The sequence below is a fragment of the Ctenopharyngodon idella genome, chromosome 7 (assembly GCF_019924925.1).
Source record: "Ctenopharyngodon idella isolate HZGC_01 chromosome 7, HZGC01, whole genome shotgun sequence".
NCBI classification, from domain to species: Eukaryota; Metazoa; Chordata; class Actinopteri; order Cypriniformes; family Xenocyprididae; genus Ctenopharyngodon; species Ctenopharyngodon idella.
Window position 1 is genome coordinate 29015574 of NC_067226.1, and position 20743 is coordinate 29036316.

Here is a 20743-nt window from a genome sequence, read left to right on the forward strand (position 1 = left end):
CAGTGTCACGTTTTTAATCGTGATGGTAGCCTGTTTAGGAAAACAGCATTTTTGGTCATGTGATTTTGCTTAACTGTATCAAGTTATAAAAACTCCACATTTTTAATTTTTACCGCAGTATGTTTAACTGAGTTTCTTTTTGTGTGTGCTTCGCTCATGTTTCCATTTCTCCTCGAGATGGTGCGCGAGCCTCAACAGCGCAACCTTGTTATCGTCAATAGGCTAGCCTTCATTATACAGCCTATTATCATCCACTATCGATCGCCACTTACACTAAATGTAATAAAATCAGTCATTCTCGCGTTTTTTTTTTTTTTTTAATTGATGTTTTAATCAGGTCCTTGTCCAGCCAGGCAAGTAAAATTCTCTTTCACTTGCCCCTTCAAAAAATCCACTTAACCCGGACTATTTGACAAGCGTTACTTTCGAACCCTGACATGTTAAACCAGAGCTAAAATCCTGATTTATAATCGAGACGTTGTCTGACAAAATCACAATACACATAAGATAAAGACATTTGCTGTAATTTTGGCTATACGTACACGTAAAATGATCACTAAGGTTAGAAGCAATAGTATATATTTTATTTGTTCTCTGGCAGAGCGCACAGCCTCAACTGAATGCGCAGCTCCTCTCAGCCACTCACTGAATAGCAGACACAGAGAGAGAGTGAAAGCAAGGAAAACCTCGCGCTCGTGCGGCAGTACCGGGGGGTCTCGGAAGCTAGATCAGGTTAACAAGTATATTCGTCACAATGCGCTTTCTTGGAAAAAAGTCGCTAAGTTGGCAACACTGATGCAGCCTTCCGTTTCCAGGTCCCAGCCCGCCGCCGTCCAAAACGGCGTTACGGCAATGTTGCACCGACCGGAGGCAATTACCAAACGCGTTCCACGTGTGTATCACACCAATGTACATTTTTTTTTTTTTGTACACACACACACACACACATATACATATATATATATATATATATATATATATATATATATATATATATACACACACAACAGTTCTTTCTGGTTCTCGAATCTGATAGCCGTGCGATATTTTAGTGACAACAACACTCCTACCTTTTCACCGTTTGTATCACTCCGCTAGAATAGTGATAGGAAGTTCGGTTCTTTTCCGCGAACCGGTTCTTTCGGACAGTTCGTTTTAATAAACCGGTTGAAAAAACCGGTTCACCGGTTCTTTTACGTTCCGACGTAATGACGTCATTCGCGATGACGTCATCTATCGCGGGCCGGGATGAATAAACACTTAACACATGATATTTCCCCATTTATTTATTTATTTTTATTTATTTATTGTTTATTATTATTTATTATTATTCATTATTTATTTTTCTTTATCATTTTCAATGTGTTGGCCATCCCTGAACCCCTGGCTCTTTTCTCTTGCTATTTCTCACTTTTGTACTTTGTAAGCAAATGTGTAATATTAATTAAAAAAAAAAAAAAACACAACACATTCAAATATATAAAGTCAGTAATCATAACATCAGTCAACTGAAACATCATTATAATCTACAACGTTTCTTACAATTTAGTTTTGCATCTAAAGCATCCAAACACATATACAGGCAGTGATGTGCAGACTTCAGGCAGTGAAGTTTTACAGTTATAAAGTTAATAAATTAGTCTTCATCAGCGCAGAAACCATGATCCTCTTACATTACGATTTATTTGTAATTAAATAAACTTACGTTTCGCCAGATTGGCCCCTCATTCGAGTCCTCTCATAGCATCAGTTGTCCTACTAGTTAACCGGTGCTGTGACAGTCATTACTGTTTGGTAGCTTCAGAGCACACGCTGAATCACGCATGCGCAGTATCATCAGCTCATCGATTCTCAAATCGGACATGTCCGAAAGAAGCAGTTCTCGGTTGTGTACTGGTGATCCGAAAACCGTTGCAACCGATTCTTCTCGAGATTGAGATTTGAGAACCGCGAGAGCGATACAAAAGGAGTCGCTTGTTTGCTCTCGCTGTAGTTTGATTACGTCATTTTTATCTTTATATCACCTTGTTTAGAAATTAAATAAGCTGTCCATGGATTATTTATTATTTATGAAACAAATAAATGTTTAGTTTGATAGTTTTGTTTCCAATCTTTAAAAACAAATTTAACATGAAAGCACAACTGCACAACTTTTACTATAATGCTTTTTAAATAACATTAATATAGAAAAAGAAATGTGTAGAACTATTTCTGAACATTAGTTTGATCTGTGTACAAAATATTTATGTTCATGTTGGCATGTAGTTTCTTATGTACAGTATTATGTACAGTATTTTGTATGCTTGTACTGTGTCGTCATTGGACAATCACGTGACTGTTTTGATGGGATACACACACCTGAGGAGGAGCACACAAAGGGACACTTTAAAAGTGGCGGGGAGGAGAAGGGACGGTGGCTTAGGCGGTGACTAATGGGGTACGTTTGGTTGTCTCTCAGGGGCAATAGGCCCTCCGGAGATGAAGATAGGTAGTTAGTTAGCTGTCTTTATGTTAGAGAGTGGAGTTAGAAGGGGGGAATTGACTTAGTGTCACCTGCCTTGGCACACTGATTGCTGGCGCCACATGTTGCCCAACTCAGATACGATTGATGAGAAGGATTTTTGCCCGGCTCTTGTAAATGCAGCATAAGGACGAGACTGCTGCGGAAAACAAATTGACTGTTTTATGAATGGACTTGTGACTCAAGCGCCGCCTCTTTATCGTGAAGGGACGCTCCCTGGCGGACGCCGCGAGTTGTCTGTGCTCTGCTTTACCCCCTATGGATGGGTCTCCTCGGCCTTGGGAGAGGGAAGTGTTTTTAATATATTCATTCCTCTATGTATTTATGAATTGTTGTTGTATGACGGGCAACGGGCAAGGGAGAGAAGTTGGGGGTTAAATGAACGGAGAAACACGCCCTCTGTGTGTTCACGGTGTGCTGTGTAAGCGTGCTGTTGGAGTGCTAAATACTTGATGAATTGAGCGTGAAATTCACTGTGTGTAGATTAAGTGAGGTGGTGAATTGCGGGCGGCCCCATGTTTGTTTTCCCCCTTCGCTGTATCTCCCCGTGCCTGTGCCATGAGTTATATTTTTTGTATACGTTAAATAAAGTGATTTCCCTGTGATTAAAATCTGTAGCCGTTGTATGAGAATTATTTTGACAGACGTGTTTGGGCTTTCAACGAGGTTCATTACATGCTGTTATGGTGTATTTGGAAAAGCACAATACACGTTTTGTATTTTGAATTAAGTCAAACATATTTCCAGTATGTTTTATATTATCACATACATAGGTTAGGTCAGTGTACTGTTGGAGTAACTGAATAACTCCGGGATGTTGGTTTATTTCGAGAGGTAGTGTCAGGCACGTCAAAAAGTGAGTAACTTTAGTAACTTGTGGATTAGTGTTTGCTTACTGGAGATGCGAACTGTTTCGAACGATTCAGTCCGATTTGGTGAACTGGTTCGACCAGTTCACTAAAAAGAACCGGATCAAAAGAACGATTAGTTCTCGAACCGGACATCACTACGCTAGAAGGGACCGTCATGGCGGCCGAGCAAATCCAACGTAATTTTTGCGAATACTATGAGGGGTGATTTCTACAAAATTTGATGATTGCTTAGCAAACTGAGAGGAGAACTAACGTGTATACGCTCGCCAGCCGTCTGGCCAAAATCCCATAGTATTCAGGCGTGAACGTAAGATATGAGACGTTAGACGTCACGGTCACGTGTTGGAGCTGCGCTCAAAGTGCGCAGCGGTGATGGCGGCGATGTAGTTGAGAAAGTATATTTTTTTTTACTTTGCGTCTGAATAACGTACATGTGGATAAACGTCTGGATAACGTTCATGAAGTGACGTTTTAGAATTAGTAACGGAGCGGAGGCTTGTTCCAACTGTCAACTTGAGATCTGAATCCGTGGCGGAAGGAAGTAGTGCTGCACAAAAAGAGGTTTTTAAAGACACTCCGTTATTATTTCTTATTTTTTACACACTCGATCGTGCCGTCGAACTGTTGTATAAACGCAATATCACACTCGTAGCCGTGCGATATGGCTGTATATCAGCACGCTGTGATTACCTACGTTGTATAAACGCAATATCACACTGGTAGGAATCACACAAGTACGGACGAATCACAGCCGTGCTGATATACAACCATATCGCACGGCTACGAGTGTGATATTGCTCATATATATATAATATCTTTGTAGGCACAGACTGTTTTGTAGTTCAATCTTTCTTTTTTAATTAATTGAAAACATAAAAATAATATAATTTGTGTTCACACTAATATAATAGTTTAATCATTAATAAGAAAAAAACTGATTAAAGTTTAAAGATTAAAATATAAGTTTTAAAAAAAAAATGAATGCAGAAGCGTTCAGTAGGTGACAAAATGCACTAAGAATGTAAAAAAGGAGAAGTAAGACACGCTGCTTCTTAGCGTCCATTTCCATGGAGATGTGTCTCATTTCGAAGGCTGCATCCTCCGAAGAATGCATTTTGTTGGCTGCATATAGGGTTGCAAAAGGGCGGAAAGTTTCCGGTAAATTTATGGGAATTAATTGGAAATTTTGGGAAATTTATATAAATGTATAATATTTATATAAAATGTATCATATGCAAACATAAATATAAACATTTTGTTTGGTCATAACATGAAATTTCTTTTTCGCATTCAATTAATTCTAATTTAGTAAATATGTAAAATAAATATTTTTATTGCAGCAATTGTTAGGTTATTTATTTCAGTGTCACATGATCCTTCAGAAATCATTCTAATATGCTGAGTTGATACTCAGTTATTGTCAATGTTGGAAACAGTTGTGCTGCTTAATATTTTTTTTTTTTTTTTTTTTTGGAACCTGTAATACTTTTTTCAGGATTCATTGATGAATAAAAAGTTAAAAAGAACAGCATTTATTCAAAATAGCATTTTTTTCTAACAATATCACTTTAATTTCACTTTTTATTAATTTCACACATCCTTGCTGAATAAAAGTATTAATTTCTTTCAAAAAAAAAAAAAGAAAAAATTACTGACCCCAGAATTTTGACCGGTAGTGTATATTGTTACAAAAGATTTCTATTTTAAATAAATGCTGTTCTTTAAATTTTTATTCATCAAAGAATCCTGAAAAAAAAAGTATCACAGGTTATAAAAAATGTTAAGCAGCACAACTGTTTCCAACATTGATAACTGAGTATCAAATTAGCATATTAGAATGATTGCTGAAGGATCATGTGACACTGAAGACTGGAGTAATGATGCTGAAAATTCAGCTTTGCATCACAGAAATAAATTATATTTTAATGTTTATTAAAATAAAAAAACATTATTTTAAATTGTGGTTATATTTCACAATATTACTGTTTTTTCTGAATTTTTGATCAAATGTGTATGTTATGCACTGGGGGAATGCACAGTGCATGCAGGGGGTGTGGCCTCAATATCCCTGCAGTAAGTAGTGTGCTGTGTGAATGTCAGGGTAAAAATTCAACTGAAATTGCATTAAATCTGGTTGTTTTAACCAAAATTATGCTGCAAGATGTTTTTTTTTTTTTTTTTCAAGTACATTTAAGTACCCTGTTATAGGCTAATCTGCAATTTTGCAAATTCCCTGTTTATTCCCATTAATTCCCATTAATTCCAATATATTCCCGTTAATTCCCATGGAAAGTTTCCGGAATTTTGCAACCCTAGCTGCATAGTTCATAAAGGATGTCTTATTTCAGGACAGTAACCGTTATAAAATTGACCGTTAAATTTCTGTAGCTTCCTTATTTGGAATGTAGTGGTCAGTTTACTGAAATGAAACAGCCTCATGGCATGAGAAAATGAGACACAGATGACTCCAGGATTTGGTGCTCTGTTGAGATCAAGAATGTCTTTGTGTGTTCAACATGAGCTCTGAGTTGACTGAACTTACTCCCATTGGGAATTTTGAAACCGATAACCACGAGTGAGAAAGGTTTGGGTTAATCAACAGAGTTCAGGGTTTATGGGACGGTAAATTAATCCTGCTTTCTGGAACAGCCTGTGCTTCTGTCACTTTACTGTTACTGGTTAAAGGTTAAATATTTGCAAAAAGGACTAAGCAATCACAATTCTGTATGCAGATAAATAAAAGAATAGAAAGATCAGAAGGAAAGTGGTCATTTGTAATTTGAACGCTGAAGTTAATCGAGATTTTCAGACCTGGACGTTACATTTCTCCTAAAACACTTCTACACATATCACACACATACAGCTGAAATTATCAGCAAAATAATATTGCTGTTGGAGCTTCAATGTGCACATAATGCAGACAAAACATCTGTTTTCTATGCAACACATTTAATTTTTGTATTAAATCAAAAATGTTTGTAATTATTGGTAAAAACTAAATGAAACACTGATATTTATTTCTAGTCTGCATGTATATTTTTTTTGTATTCACACAACTGACAATATTTATATAATTTAAGACAGTAAAAAAAGAGTGCCAAATTAAACTTGCAATGTGATGAGGTCATGTCACAAAACTTTCTCTCTCTTTCTGGTCAGATACAAAGTGCAGAGTTTTGACAGTGACAGCATTTTTTCCCTTTCTTTTTCTGCAGAATATCAGTGATCAGAGATGTCTGTAAACTGTCAGTAAACAGAGGCTGCATGTTTTGTTTCTAAACTGTGTCTCTGGACAGGATGATGGAGACTAAAATTCTCTTCATGATTTCATATAGAGTCATTGGACTTATGATACACTTAATGCAGTTCCAAACATAGGTTCGGGAGGAGCCTAAACATTCAATCCTGTCAATCATCATTACGAGCGTATATAAGCAGCAGTCACTGTGTCATCCCAGCGACAATTCTTCCAGCATCACTCCTCCTCTATTTCTCTTATTCTCCCTCTATGCAGTACTATTATAGGGGGGTTTAACTCGGAGCTCGAGCCGGGCCTCAGGTTCGAGCCTCCTTCGAGGACAGCAAGCCAAGTTTGTTCTACCATTAACCATTCAGACTGAATGGGCAGGCGAACTTGTGAATTGTGCTTTTGTGTTCTTTTTGAACTCTGAAAACTCACCATCTCATCATTATTATAGCAATCAGCACATTGTTAAAAAAATGTTCTAAAGAAGAAAAACATACAGATTTGGAGGACATGAGGGAGATTAAATGAAGACAGAATTTTTATGTTCAGGTGAGCTAATGTTGATGAAATAAATCTTAATTCTAATGTTTGATGGACAGTTAATGAACTTTCAGTCATAATCAGGGACAAAATGACGACAGGATCATCTGAAAAGCAACGCAAAGCTGCATTTGTATAAAAAAATAAAGATTTCACTAAGTGAAATCCATCACTCAAAGTTTTAACATTAGCTCACCTGAAAAAAAAAAAAAATCTGTCTTCATTTAATCTCCCTCATGTACAAGCCCAATTCCAAAAAAGTTGGGACACTGTACAAATTGTGAATAAAAAAGGAATGCAATGATGTGGAAGTTTCAAATTTCAATATTTTATTCAGAATACAACATAGATGACATATCAAATGTTTAAACTGAGAAAATGTATAATTTTAAGGGAAAAATAAGTTGATTTTAAATTTCATGGCATCAACACATCTCAAAAAAGTTGGGACAAGGCCATGTTTACCACTGTGTGGCATCCCCTCTTCTTTTTATAACAGTCTGCAAACGTCTGGGGACTGAGGAGACAAGTTGCTCAAGATTAGGAATAGGAATGTTGTCCCATTCTTGTCTAATACAGGTTTCTAGTTGCTCAACTGTCTTAGGTCTTCTTTGTTGCATCTTCCTCTTTATGATGCGCCAAATGATTTGGATTGTGTTCACCGACAATGTTTTCTGGAAGTATTCCTGAGCCCATGTTGTGATTTCCATTACAGTAGCATTCCTGTATGTGATGCAGTGCCGTCTAAGGGCCTGAAGATCACGGGCATCCAGTATGGTTTTCCGGCCTTGGCCCTTACGCACAGAGATCGTTCCAGATTCTCTGAATCTTTGGATGATATTATGCACTGTAGATGATGATAACTTCAAACTCTTCGCAATTTTTCTCTGAGAAACTCCTTTCTGATAATGCTCCACTATTTTTCGCCGCACCATTGGGGGAATTGGTGATCCTCTGCCCATCTTGACTTCTGAGAGACACTGCCACTCTGAGAGGCTCTTTTTATACCCAATCATGTTGCCAATTGACCTAAGTTGCAAATTGGTCCTCCAGCTGTTCCTTATATGTACATTTAACTTTTCCTGCCTCTTATTGCTACCTGTCCCAACTTTTTTGGAATGTGTAGCTCTCATGAAATCCAAAATGAGCCAATATTTGGCATGACATTTCAAAATGTCTCACTTTCAACATTTGATATGTTATCTATATTCTATTGTGAATAAAATATAAGTTTATGAGATTTGTAAATTATTGCATTCCTTTTTTATTCACAATTTGTACAGTGTCCCAACTTTTTTGGAATCAAGTTTGTACAAAAGGATGTTTAATGTTATTGAATGGATGGAATTGAAGTATAATTAGCAGCCATTAACAGACGTCTTTATCTGTTGTGTCTCTGTTTTATCAGCACTTCATGAGTGTTGGGTTTTTAAGATTACACTTAATGTTAAAGGATTAGTTCATTACCCTAAGCTTTACTCACCCTCAAGCCATCCTAGGTGAATCCCTATATGAATTTCTTCTTTCTGATAAACACAATCGGAGTTATATTAATAAATATCCTCATGCACCTAAGCTTTATAATGGACGTGAATGGGACCAGGCAGCAAGTATAAAGCTCAAGAAAGTGCATCCACTTTAGGGTTAATGGATATTTTTCTTCACACAAACGCATCGCTTCGCTTCAGAAGCCCTTTATTAACCCCCCGGAGCCATGTGGAGTACGTTTTGCTTTGGATTGATGCACTTTCTTCAGCTTCGTATTCGTTGATCCCGCTCACTGCCATTATAAAGCTCGGATGCGTCAGGATATTTATTAATATATCTCAGATTGTGTTCATCTGAAAGAAGAAAGTCATATACATCAAAGATGGCTTGAGGGTAAGTAAAGTTTGGAGTAATTTTCATTTTAAAGTGAACTTATCCTTTAAAAATTCTTCAGCTTTAAAATGCATTTTTAGATCTGCATTCAGTTTCATTCTGTTTTGCTCCTTCAAATTGTATTGAACAAAAGAACAGAGAGAATTAAACACAATCAAGCCCTCAAAAGAGAGATGGACTGTAACGCTCAGTCAAAAAGAAAAAAATGAGAAGATCGGTTGTGCAAAGATTCACAGATTTCCAGTAAGTGCAGGCAGCAATAAATTAATTAAATACAAAAATAATATATGTTTTTGGAGTATTTTAGCTGTTGTTTAATGTTTCACTGTTGTATAGCACACATGCCAGGAGGGCAGTGTTTTATGGTGGTGTTTAAGTAGGCCTACTTGAACTTTTAAAATAGGTTTGAAGACCCCTGCATTCAGTTCTCTCTTGCTCAAACTGTTTTGAACAAGAACAAATCATCTGTGAGAGAATTAAACAGAATTAACCCTTCAAAAGCGGAGTGAGAACCGTGTCAGTGTGAATGTAACACCTGAGAGTGAAAGACTCTCGATTGGTTGCATGATTATAAAGTGAGTTTAGGAGAACAATGATGTTCAACTCACCCTTCACAGAGAGATAAACAGAGCTTGAATGTGATGACTTTGGTCTTTTATCTCTCAGTCCTCTACACCAGTACTGATCCTGATAAGACTCAGTAACTCCTCTGATAGTGAGAGTGTCTCCATTTACAGTGTGATGCTCAGATGTTTGTAACACTGAACGGCCTTTATACCACTCATATCTCCAGTCACTGTGATCAGAGTTTATCTCACATTTCAGATTGACTCTCTCTCCAGTGAATACAGATCTGTCTGGTGTCACAGTCAGTGTAGATGTAGATAAATCTGTGAAGAAAGACAAAAACATAAAGTGAGTCAAACAGCTCTTTCAGAGATAATATTTTTTTAATGTTTTGGAAAGCTATGCAGTTTATACTTTCTTTTATGACATATTTCATAGTATTTGTTCTGTTTTGCTCGTTTTTACCAATAGCATCCCTTACAGAACAAAAATATATGGGAATATACTGCAAAATATAATGTGATATATTGATACATATAAAATATTTAGAAATAAAGACAAAAAATAGCATTACATGTAATATTCATAAAATTGTATCCTTTATTGTGTACATATATTGCACATATGTAACAGAGTTGTACATATACATTGTGTGTCTCCACTTGCTGAATATAAATAATAAGAAGTTAAATAATCACACTGGAAGATCATTGGACAGAATAAGGGATAACAGGGCTTCCTATTGGCTGGCTGGATCTTTTTACTGTGTGCGCCCTCTATTGCACTTACCAGTTTGTGTGTGTGTAAGGCCAGCGGTAAGTCATGTCATTGAAAGCTCTGTAATTGTCAATTAAATGTGTGATGTATTAGCGGCAACAACATATATATTTAATATTGAGAAAAGTATTGGATGCTGAAGAGTGTGAAAAATGTGTTTTATTGTAGCGCCAGCACGAGTCGTCGTATATGCTGGAATGGGCCTATATGAACTCACTCTGTTACTTCTGTTTTCTCAGGTACATGTTTTGATTTTGTAAGAATACATTATTTTGAACCATGGGTTGTATATTTTGAATTTGTTCAACTCGATTGCACTTACCAGTTTGTGTGTGTGTGTAAGGCCAGCGCGCCAGCACGAGTCGTCGTATGTGCTGGAATGGGCCTATATGAACTCACTCTGTTACTTCTGTTTTCTCAGTAAATAAATTGATTGGGGCACTATAATTTGAAGAACGAGCTTTATTGAAACACAACGCAAGGAGGAAAAAGTGACCAGTTTTGGTGCCGTGATCGGTCTTCTGAGCATCCGTGTCGGACGTGTGACGCGAGGAGGAATTCTGCGTTGGCGCGAAGCGGACGTCCGAGCGGCGGTGCGCGTCGGACTTCGGTGGATCGACGCGAGGCGGACATCCGAGCATCGGTGCACGACGGACTTCAGTGGATCGACGCGAGGCGGACATCCGAGCGGCGGTGCGCGACGGACTTCGGTGGATCGACGCGAGGCGGACATCCGAGCATCGGTGCGCGGCGGACTTCGGAAGATCGACGCGAGGCGGACATCCGAGCAGCGGTGCACGACGGACTTCAGTGGATTGGCGCGAGGCGGATGTCGGAGGACTAGCGCGAGGCAAAACTTGAGCCATCGACGCAGAGCAGAGTTCAGAGCATCAACGCAGAGCGGAGCTTGGAAGTGAAGGTGGTTGCGTACACTACTGCACACGCATATATGAACATAGAACTGAGTATAATTAATGGATTGGGACCTTGACTATTCAAAATTTGATTTATATGCATATTATCTGAAATATTTACTGTTTTGGATACATTAGTTTATCGTAGTGGGTTGTTTAATTTTGGGTTCAGTAGAGTGTGAAAAGATGGAGAAATTTAACACGCCAGGTCTGGGTAGAGGGAGAGGTGTGTATCAAACTGATGTAACATTTTCTGTGGGTAGGGGGTTTTCTGGCTACCCACTAACTTCCACGCCACGGGTAAACTTATCAAAATTGTGGGGAAACACATCCAATTGATCAGCCTGTGGTTAATGAATTAAGGGCTGCAACGACAGAGGGCAGTATTTCTATGGATATGTTGGCCACTGTTGTGAAACAAATAGGTCAATCCATCAGTGAGAACATCGTATCTTGTCTGGAGTCGAGAGCGGGACATGCTGGAAGCAGTGTGCCCTCTGAAATGCAAAATTTGAAGCTGGTATTACAATCTGATATTAAAGAGCCAGCATACTACCATGGGGATGGTTCTGATAAATGCACAATATATGAATGGGTGGAATTGATGTCAGTATACTTGCGTAAACGTGAGTATAACCAAGAATGTCAGGCGGAAGAAGTTCTGAGCCAATTAATGGGGCGGGCACGTGATGTTGTTAAAATAGCCCTATGCAATTATGCAAAAACTGACTTGAGTAATGGTCCTGGACCTATTTTTGACATCCTGAAACAACATTTCGGTGACACAGTGTACTCTGCTATGCCCTTGGCTGATTTTTATGCTACCTTGCCCCTAAAAGGGGAGAGCCCATTTGACTATTGGATAAGGTTAAATAGGGCAATGGATGTAGCAGAGGACTGTTTGAAAAGACAAGGGAAGAAACTTGATCATCCAGCTCAGGAGGTGACAGTCATGTTTGTTAGACATTGCCCAGACCCTCATTTGCAGCTGATTTTTAGATGTAAACCTCAGCAGCACTGGACAGCTGCTGAAGTGCAAGAAGGGCTGGATGAATTTCAAAGAGAAACCAAACATGCCCGAAATCAGTTGTCATGCTTAGCTCAACAACAAGAAACTGTTATGCAAACCTTACCTTCGGTTCATGATGAGGTTAGCGATTATGAAGCTGCAGCAGCCAAAAGTAATGCTCCTCAAGTTCAGCAGTCCTTTGTTTGCAGCTCCGTTGAATCTTTGGAGTGTTTGATTACACGATTGGAACATGTGTTGGAAAGGGTTCCAAGTGGTCCGACAACCTACAGAAAAACCTTTTCGACCAAGACCCAAAAATAGAGGGGATGGACGGGGGGCTTGTAAGGTTTGTGGGGACTTTAATCATTCCACTTTATATCACTGTCGGGCAAATGGGCTCTGTTTTGTATGCTATGCCCCAAATCACACACGTTTTGAGTGCCCAAATGCTGCTGCTGATAGACATGCTGGAGCCTCACCGGCAGCATGCCCCCCTGGTCAGCAGGGAAACTAAAAGGCCCGCATGTGGTGGGGGGGGATGCTGGGCCTTGTGAAGCTCCCCAAGTATTTGATGTCGATCTAGAATCATTATACTCTACTGTGCGTGAGGAAATTGACCAAAACGTGACTGTGATATTGCAAAATACACAAAAACTGTCAATGCATGAGGGATTGTTTTATACTGATGTCTTGATAGAGAACACATTGACTGTTAAAGGTATGATTGATTGTGGTTTCATGGCTTGCACTTTGAGTCCTGTGGTTGTGTCTAAATTACAGGATGCTGGCGTAACCTTGAATGGTCCGGTGACTCCATCTGACATAGTACTGGTCGGCTGTGGGGGGTCAAAAACAAAACCAGTCGGTATGTGTGACATAAACATGACTGTTTATGGGTGTACTGTTCAGGTTCCAACCTTAATCGTAGTCGGCCAAGTTGATGAACTCATTGTGGGCAGTAACGTGATAAAACACCTGATCAAAGAGTTGAAAAAGCAAGGAAAAGTGATGGGAAAAAATGACATCCCATGTGAATATAAATTCTGAAGATGGCAAACTTATTCAGTTACTGGCTAATGTTGAGAGATGGAACGGAACGGTTGTCCCAGAAAAGGTTGGAACAGTTAAACTGAAGAATTCAGTAACACTTGAACCCCTACAGGAGCATTTAGTCTGGGCAAAACTTTCTAATTTAAACAATTTGTCAGCTGGCAGTGCCATCATTGCAGAGCCATTCAGAGCCCGCTCAAGACCCAGAAATGTCCTAATTGGTCGTACAGTGGCAAGGTTGTGGGCCGATGGATGGGTGCCTATTAAAGTAATCAACCCCTCACCAGTGTCTGTTACTCTCAGACGTAATGCAAAGTTGGCTGACATTTATCCATGTTTGGCACTGGAAGATTTTGAACCTGATGCATGTGTTACAGATGTAGGGTTGTCATGCTCAATCAGACAACATGTCAACAATGTAGAGTTTCCTGACAATTCAAGTGCTGGCAGTTTGTCTGATATCAGTGTGCCCAAGAAAGACTGCGAGTTTCATGACAGGTTAAGGAAACTGGGGCTTGCAGATATCGATTTAAGCTCCTGTCAGTTATCTTAAGAATGGAAAGAAAGACTTGTTGATCTAATTGCCAAGTACGAATGTATCTTTTCTAGACACAGACTTGAATGTGGCAAGGCTGAGGGCTATGTACATCGAATAAGGCTAAGTGATGAGCATCCTTTTAGGCTTCCATACAGACGGCTTCCACCTAATCAGTACGATAAGCTCAGGCAGGCTTTGGATGAAATGGAGGAGAGGGAACTTATCAGGAGATTCAGTAGTGAGTATGCTTCCCCTCTTGTTATTGTTTGGAAGAGAAATAGAGATTTAAGACTTTGCACAGATTTTAGGTGGCTCAATGCTCGAACTGTAAAGGATGCTCATCCACTGCCACATCAAGCCGATGCTTTAGCTGCGCTGGGTGGCAATGTTTTTTTTCCACTATGGATCTGACATCCGGTTACTACAATGTTGAAGTACATGAGGAAGACCGCAAATTCACTGCTTTCACATCCCCTTTTGGGTTATATGAGTATAACCGCCTTCCTCAGGGACTTTGTAACAGTCCGGCGACTTTTATGAGAATGATGCTCGGAATTTTTGGAGATCAAAATTTCCTGAGCCTTCTCTGCTATTTAGACAATGTGCTTGTCTTTGCTCCGAATGAAGAGTTGGGTTTAAAGAGATTGGAGTTGGTCTTTGAGCGCCTGAAATCTCATAATTTGAAATTAGCTCCACGGAAATGTCATTTTATGCAAAGGTCTGTGAAGTTCCTTGGTCATGTGGTCAGCGAGGCGGGTGTGGCCTCAGACCCTGATAAAATCAAGGTAATTATTGAAATGACTGAGTCAGACCTTATGGATGAGAAAACTGGCGCCCCATCTCAACAGAAGATACGTTCTTTTCTTGGGATGGTTGTATATTACCAGCAATTTATAGAACAGTGTTCAGTAATTGCAAGGCCACTTTTCCAGTTGATTGCTGGTCCTAAGGGTCAGAAATGGAAAAAAGGTAAGAAGGCCATGATGAAAAGATCACTCTCTGCAGGGGATTGGACTGATGATTGCAGGCAGGCATTTAGTCGTCTTAAGCAAACCGTAATTGACTGTGTTTTGTTGGCTCATCCGGATTTTAACAGGCCATTTTTAGTTTCAGTGGATGCCTCCAGTAGTGGCCTGGGTGCTGTGCTTTCACAAGTGCCAGAGAATGGGGATACTGCAAGGCCAGTTTACTTTGCCAGTAAGTCACTTTCGTTCACCCAGTCGAAATATCCAGCACATTGGCTTGAATTTTATGCATTGAAGTGGGCTGTTTGTGACAAATTTAGTCACTGGTTGAGGGGTCGGCCCTTCACAGTATGGACCGATAACAACCCACTGACATATATTTTGACAAAGCCGAAACTGGATGCTTGTGAGCATAGGTGGGTTGCCAAGTTGGCTCCATATCAGTTTGATATTCGGTACATAGCTGGTTCAAGGAATGTTGTTGCAGATGCCCTTAGCAGAGAGCCTTTCGTGAAGCAGAGTGCCTTGCATCGCCTTACTAGGGTACCTTATAACTCACTGTTGAAGGAAGCATCGGCAGTCCAGGGGGAACAAGTGCAGGAAGTTTTCAGATGGTCTGCACACCCTTTTGAGCCTGACACTGAGTCTGTTATTGAGCCTACTCATGGTATGCTGGCAGTAAATTCACAAACACCTGTTAGTGGGCCATCTGGTTCTTGGTCTGTGATGGAAGTGTCTGCAGTCATGGAGGCGAAGAGGTCTAATGTAGTTACCCCACATTTTGACCTTTTGTTACCACAGTTGATTAACCATATTGTACCCACAGATCAACCAAAACTGAAGGGCCTGTCCCACGAGGAGTTGGCAGAAAAGCAGCAGAGTGACGGCATCTTGGCTAGAGTGATTTCTTATGTGGAGAGGGGTAAGAAACCGTCTAGTCGTGAGTGTAAACGGGAGCCAGTGGAAGTTGTAAGGCTGCTCAGATCCTGGAATAAGTTAGTAATGAGAGCAGGGATACTTTACAGAGTTCGAAGGATGTAGTGTCAAAGAAAAAGACATTCCAGTATGTTGTCCCAAAACTGTTGGTGGGGACCGTGTTGAGGGGGGTTCATGATGATGCTGGTCATCAGGGCCAGCAAAGGACATTGTATCTGGTGAGACAACGTTTTTTTTGGCATAAACTTGAGAAGGATGTGAGAGATTATGTCAAATGTTGCAAGAGGTGTGTGTATGGTAAATCTCCTGAGCCAGAGGCTAGAGCTCCTCTTAAAAACATTGTCACATCTGAACCCTTGGAGCTTGTGTGTGTTGACTTTTGGTCAGCAGAGGACAGCAAGAATAAGTCAGTGGATGTTCTTGTTGTCACTGATCATTTTACAAAGTTGGCACATGCTTTTCATTGCCCAAATCAGTCAGCCAAAGCTGTTGCCAAACAGTTATGGAACAACTTTTTTTGTATATATGGTTTCCCCAAACGAATCCACTCCGATCAAGGGGCAAGTTTTGAAAGTGCATTAATTTCCGAGTTGTTGTCTGTTGCAGGTGTGAAAAAGTCACACACCACTCCGTATCACCCAATGGGCAATGGGGGGGTGGAAAGATTTAATAGGACTCTCGGAAACATGATTCGTGCACTGCCCCCTGCAGCAAAGCAAAGGTGGCCCCGAATGTTCAAATCACTGACATTTGCATACAATTGTACAATCCACGAAACTACTGGATATGCACCTTTTCAAATAATGTTTGGCAGGACTCCAAGACTCCCTGTTGATGTGCTGTTTGGGTCAGTCTTGCGAGACAATGATGTTGTCGACTATGATGTGTATGTCAGGGATTTACTAAAAGACCTCAAACAAGCGGTGACAATTGCAAGGATGACTGCTGGAAAACAACTGAAAAGACACTGCTCTTTATAACAGAAAGCTTAAAGGTGCTCCAGTAGATGTTGGAGACAGGGTTCTGTTAGCAAATAAGGGAGAGCGGGGGAAACTAAAAATGTCCGACCGCTGGGAGAACAGTCTGTACATTGTAGTTGACAAAAATGCGGAAACCAATACTTTCAAAATAGAGAATTCTTCCACGGGCCAAGTGAAGATTGTTCATCGTAATTTGATCATGCCTGTAAACTTTCTGCCTTTTCCCGATGATGTTGCAGAGGGACCATTGAGTGTGGAAGAGTGTGTTAGGGGTGAAGAAACCCAAACTTTGGAACACTTACCTCAGCCTGTAGCTGATGAGAGAACTGTAGCGTGGGTCTCAGAGCTTGTATGTTCAAGAGGTATGTTCAAAAAAGTGGGCGAGGCCATGTCGCATGCATGCAAGTCTTCTTCCTAGGGATGCTGGACTTCGGGAACTATGTTTATATTTTTTTTAATTCTGTTCCTGACAATTATAATGCTAATTTAGCTGTCTGTGCTGCACATTTTACAGAAGACAGCTTCCAGAATCTACATGAGTTTAATGCTGGATTTACACAAAGGCTATTACTGAAAGATGAAGCAGTTCCCACTTTAAAAGCAGAAGCTGCTGTTTATGGGCCCCAACCTGTAAGTATGTTTTATTTTTTTATAAAGTTATATAGTTTCTGGGACGTAAACAAAGACCAACGCGGCTTCGCTAGCCTGTTAGCTAAATTCTATTTCATACTTCGCCCACAAACACCAACAAACTTACATGTAATCACACCAGCAAACTTTTGTTGGTGTTTCTGTTATCAGTGTACAGCATTGTTTCATTAAGGCTTTTATGTTGTTTACCCACATGCTCGTTCATGCTATAAATTAAACAATACTTTACAAAAATGCTACTACTCAGTCATGTATTCAGCTACAGTAAAGCTTTAATCAGAACACTATGGGGCAGCAGTAACATTTACAAGTGACATTATATCTAACCACTTTGACACAAATACAAACAAAAATACTTAACATTCATAAACGTGCATTAAAAGCCGTGCTGGCAGAGGTTCTGCTTGACCCTCTTCATCATTACTGCTATCTGGGTCTGATTCGGGCTCAAACTGATACAGCATTATTTACATTTCCACCGAAGCAAAGACTGGACTTTGACCAAAGCACATGCGAAGTTTGCCCGTAATAGTAAGAGGCATGGCGTTTCCGGACAACGTGAATCGCAACAACGTATTCCGGACAGCGAATCACAATACACAGGGCTAGCTAACCAATCTCAGTCCACTGCGTATTTCTGAGGGAGGGGCTTCATAGAACCAGAAACTCAACAGAGCGTTTTTAGGAGAAGAGAAAAAGCAGGGTAGAATAAAGGTAAAATAAATGAAAAATATGGCGTTTTTTTTTTTTTAAAAAACGAAGCATTAAGACATGTTAAACTGCGCCCCATAAATGCAGTCAAGCCTAGAAAAAAAACAGTGAACCACCCCTTTAAGTAGCTTGACATTACGAACCATTTATAATGTAAATAATTATAAAAAATATGTTACATTATATATTTCTCTATGTATGCGTTTATACTGCATGAGTAAATATATCTGCAATATATTTATACACATGCAGTACTATCTGATCACTTATACATCTAAATATTATGAAGTGTATTACTGAAAATAAAATTACATACATTATGATATATTAGTAAATATATTGTTACATTTTTCAATATATGAAAAATGGCAATTCCTTATGTATTATTCAATATATTGTAATATATTAACACAGTATATTATTCTGTATATTTTCAAATATACCGTTAAATCATTTAATATATTGATCATATATAGGGAAATATATTTTCTTTGTGTAAGGGATATGAGCACGATTGCAAACATGATATTGATTTAATACAAACGTTGAATAAACAAGAAGTTAAAATTAAGTGACTTACATTTTAGACACAATTTTAAACAAAAGTTTTTTGATATTTCAGCATAAGAAAAAGTTTCAAACAAATCCACAGCAGAACTGTTGTGCTTCGGGGCAACACACATTACTGAATTAAGATATATAATACTTGAAATAAGACACAAAAACTCAGTAAGAAAAGCATTTTTGCAGCGTGAATGAATGAAGTATTTAAACATTGCCTAGGCAATGCTTTAAAAAGGGAGGAGGCCGAAAGAAACTCTGGGTTTACTGAAGAAAAATAGAAAATATCATAGAAACTGACCCTGAGTATAAGTTACCTCCCTTTCAGAAATGGGAAGAAAGAGAGAGAATAAATTACTCAGCTTTTACTGTTTAGATTTGAATATTTTTTTTGATTGCCACCGTTGTTGAGGTTTGTATGATGAGTGTTGATGTCTAACTGTCTCAGCTTTTATTTAAAAGATGTTACAGCATTTATTGAATATCTTACACAGATCTCATCTTCTCTGCTACATTACAGTTATCTTTCTATCACAATGGCTGAATTTATTTTTTTTCTATCCATTAATGCTTAAACTCAATGCACCACTTTAATGCAGGTTTTTTTTTTTTTTTTTTACTGTCACTTAAGCAGATATGTTGAACTGCTTTCTCAATCTTTATCAATACATTAATGTTCTCTGAAACATTGCAGTTGTTGGAAGACAAGGAACAAGAGCCCGACTAAAGCAAACACATTTAAATGAAAGCTTCAACATCTAAACCTCTGTGAATTCTCAGTAAGAAATTCTGTAAATTTACGACAGAAATACAGTCAAACTTTAATCACTTAATTATCTCATTAACTGCATTTGCTTCAGTTACTTTAACACACTTGGACTCAAATAGACAGAGTATTAATTTAACACTGAGGATTTTGCTGTGCATCACATCACTATAACATTCTCCATTGTAATAATTAGTAAAGTTTTTGAGGAGGACTTTACTGTGAAGAATGTTGAGTTGTTAATAAAAAAAAGAGTTAGTTGAAATAATGTTTCAGGAACATCAAACATTTAAATGACATTCAAAATTAAGGAAACTGGACATTTGAACATTTCCAAAACCAAAACAGAATGATTGATAAACCTTCTTATAGAAGAAAAATTTGTTAGCTGGGAACACATTCATGGTCTTGGTCTCAGTTTGTGGTTTTGACTACAACAATTATGTGAGTCACGTTATTCTCTCTGACTTCAGTACAAAACTCATCTGTATTGAACTCTCTCGCTCAAGTCCTTTTCTATTCTCGTCACAGCAGTGTCTATAACCATTATCCATAGTGACAGTGACTAAAGTAAATATAAAAAATGTTAATGTAAAAATCCCATAACACTGAAAAGTCACAATTTACATGATTTTATAATAAGCCAGAACATCAACAAATCACGCAATACACATAAGACATGTGCAGTGACAGAATAATGACTAAAAGTGAATTTCTTCAGTTCCTTATAACAACAGATGTGGTTGATAAGTGTTGAAATATTAATTTTAAGTGATCATTAAACAGATCTGAATATGAACACTCACCTGATACAGTCAGTGTAACAGCAGCACTGATGTTTGTCTGTGAGTCTGATCTCTCTCTTCTACAGCTGTATTCACCACTGTGAGACACTTCAGCTGTGAAACTGAACTCTGCTGTTGTTGTTGTATAATAAGGGTTTCCATCTGTAAACCATCTGTATGTCCACTGAATGTTTCCTCCTCCCCTTAAGTCACATGTGAGAGTGACTCTCTCTCCTCTGAACACACGCTGATCTGGCGTCACCTTCACTACAGGTTTTACTGATAAACATAGAAGTAAATATTGAAAAGCACTGCAGTATCAAGATCACGGTCATGAACTCAAAACTTCTAGGAAAAAAACACTATTAACTATTATTTATCCAGTCTACATGTCCTTTGTATTATTTTGCTACCTATTCTGACCAGTAGATGGTGCTGTTTACAATCAGAATGTTTTAAAAGATCTTAAAAG

At 38.8% G+C, this 20743-nt stretch overlaps 3 protein-coding genes and 1 long non-coding RNA gene across 5 annotated transcripts in view; 2 read left to right on the forward strand and 2 right to left on the reverse strand.

The window, feature by feature from the left end:
* The window catches only part of LOC127516298 (Fc receptor-like protein 5), a 237800-nt gene that overhangs the window by 126578 nt on the left and 90479 nt on the right, over positions 1-20743 (reverse strand). The gene's annotated exons all lie outside the window — the stretch shown is intronic.
* Positions 1-20743, forward strand: part of LOC127516321 (uncharacterized) — a 251302-nt gene that overhangs the window by 121478 nt on the left and 109081 nt on the right. The window lies entirely within an intron of this gene.
* LOC127516317 (histone H2B-like) overlaps positions 1-20743 on the forward strand; it is a 192380-nt gene that overhangs the window by 71842 nt on the left and 99795 nt on the right. The window lies entirely within an intron of this gene.
* Positions 1-20743, reverse strand: part of LOC127516299 (titin-like) — a 136527-nt gene that overhangs the window by 68423 nt on the left and 47361 nt on the right. The gene's annotated exons all lie outside the window — the stretch shown is intronic.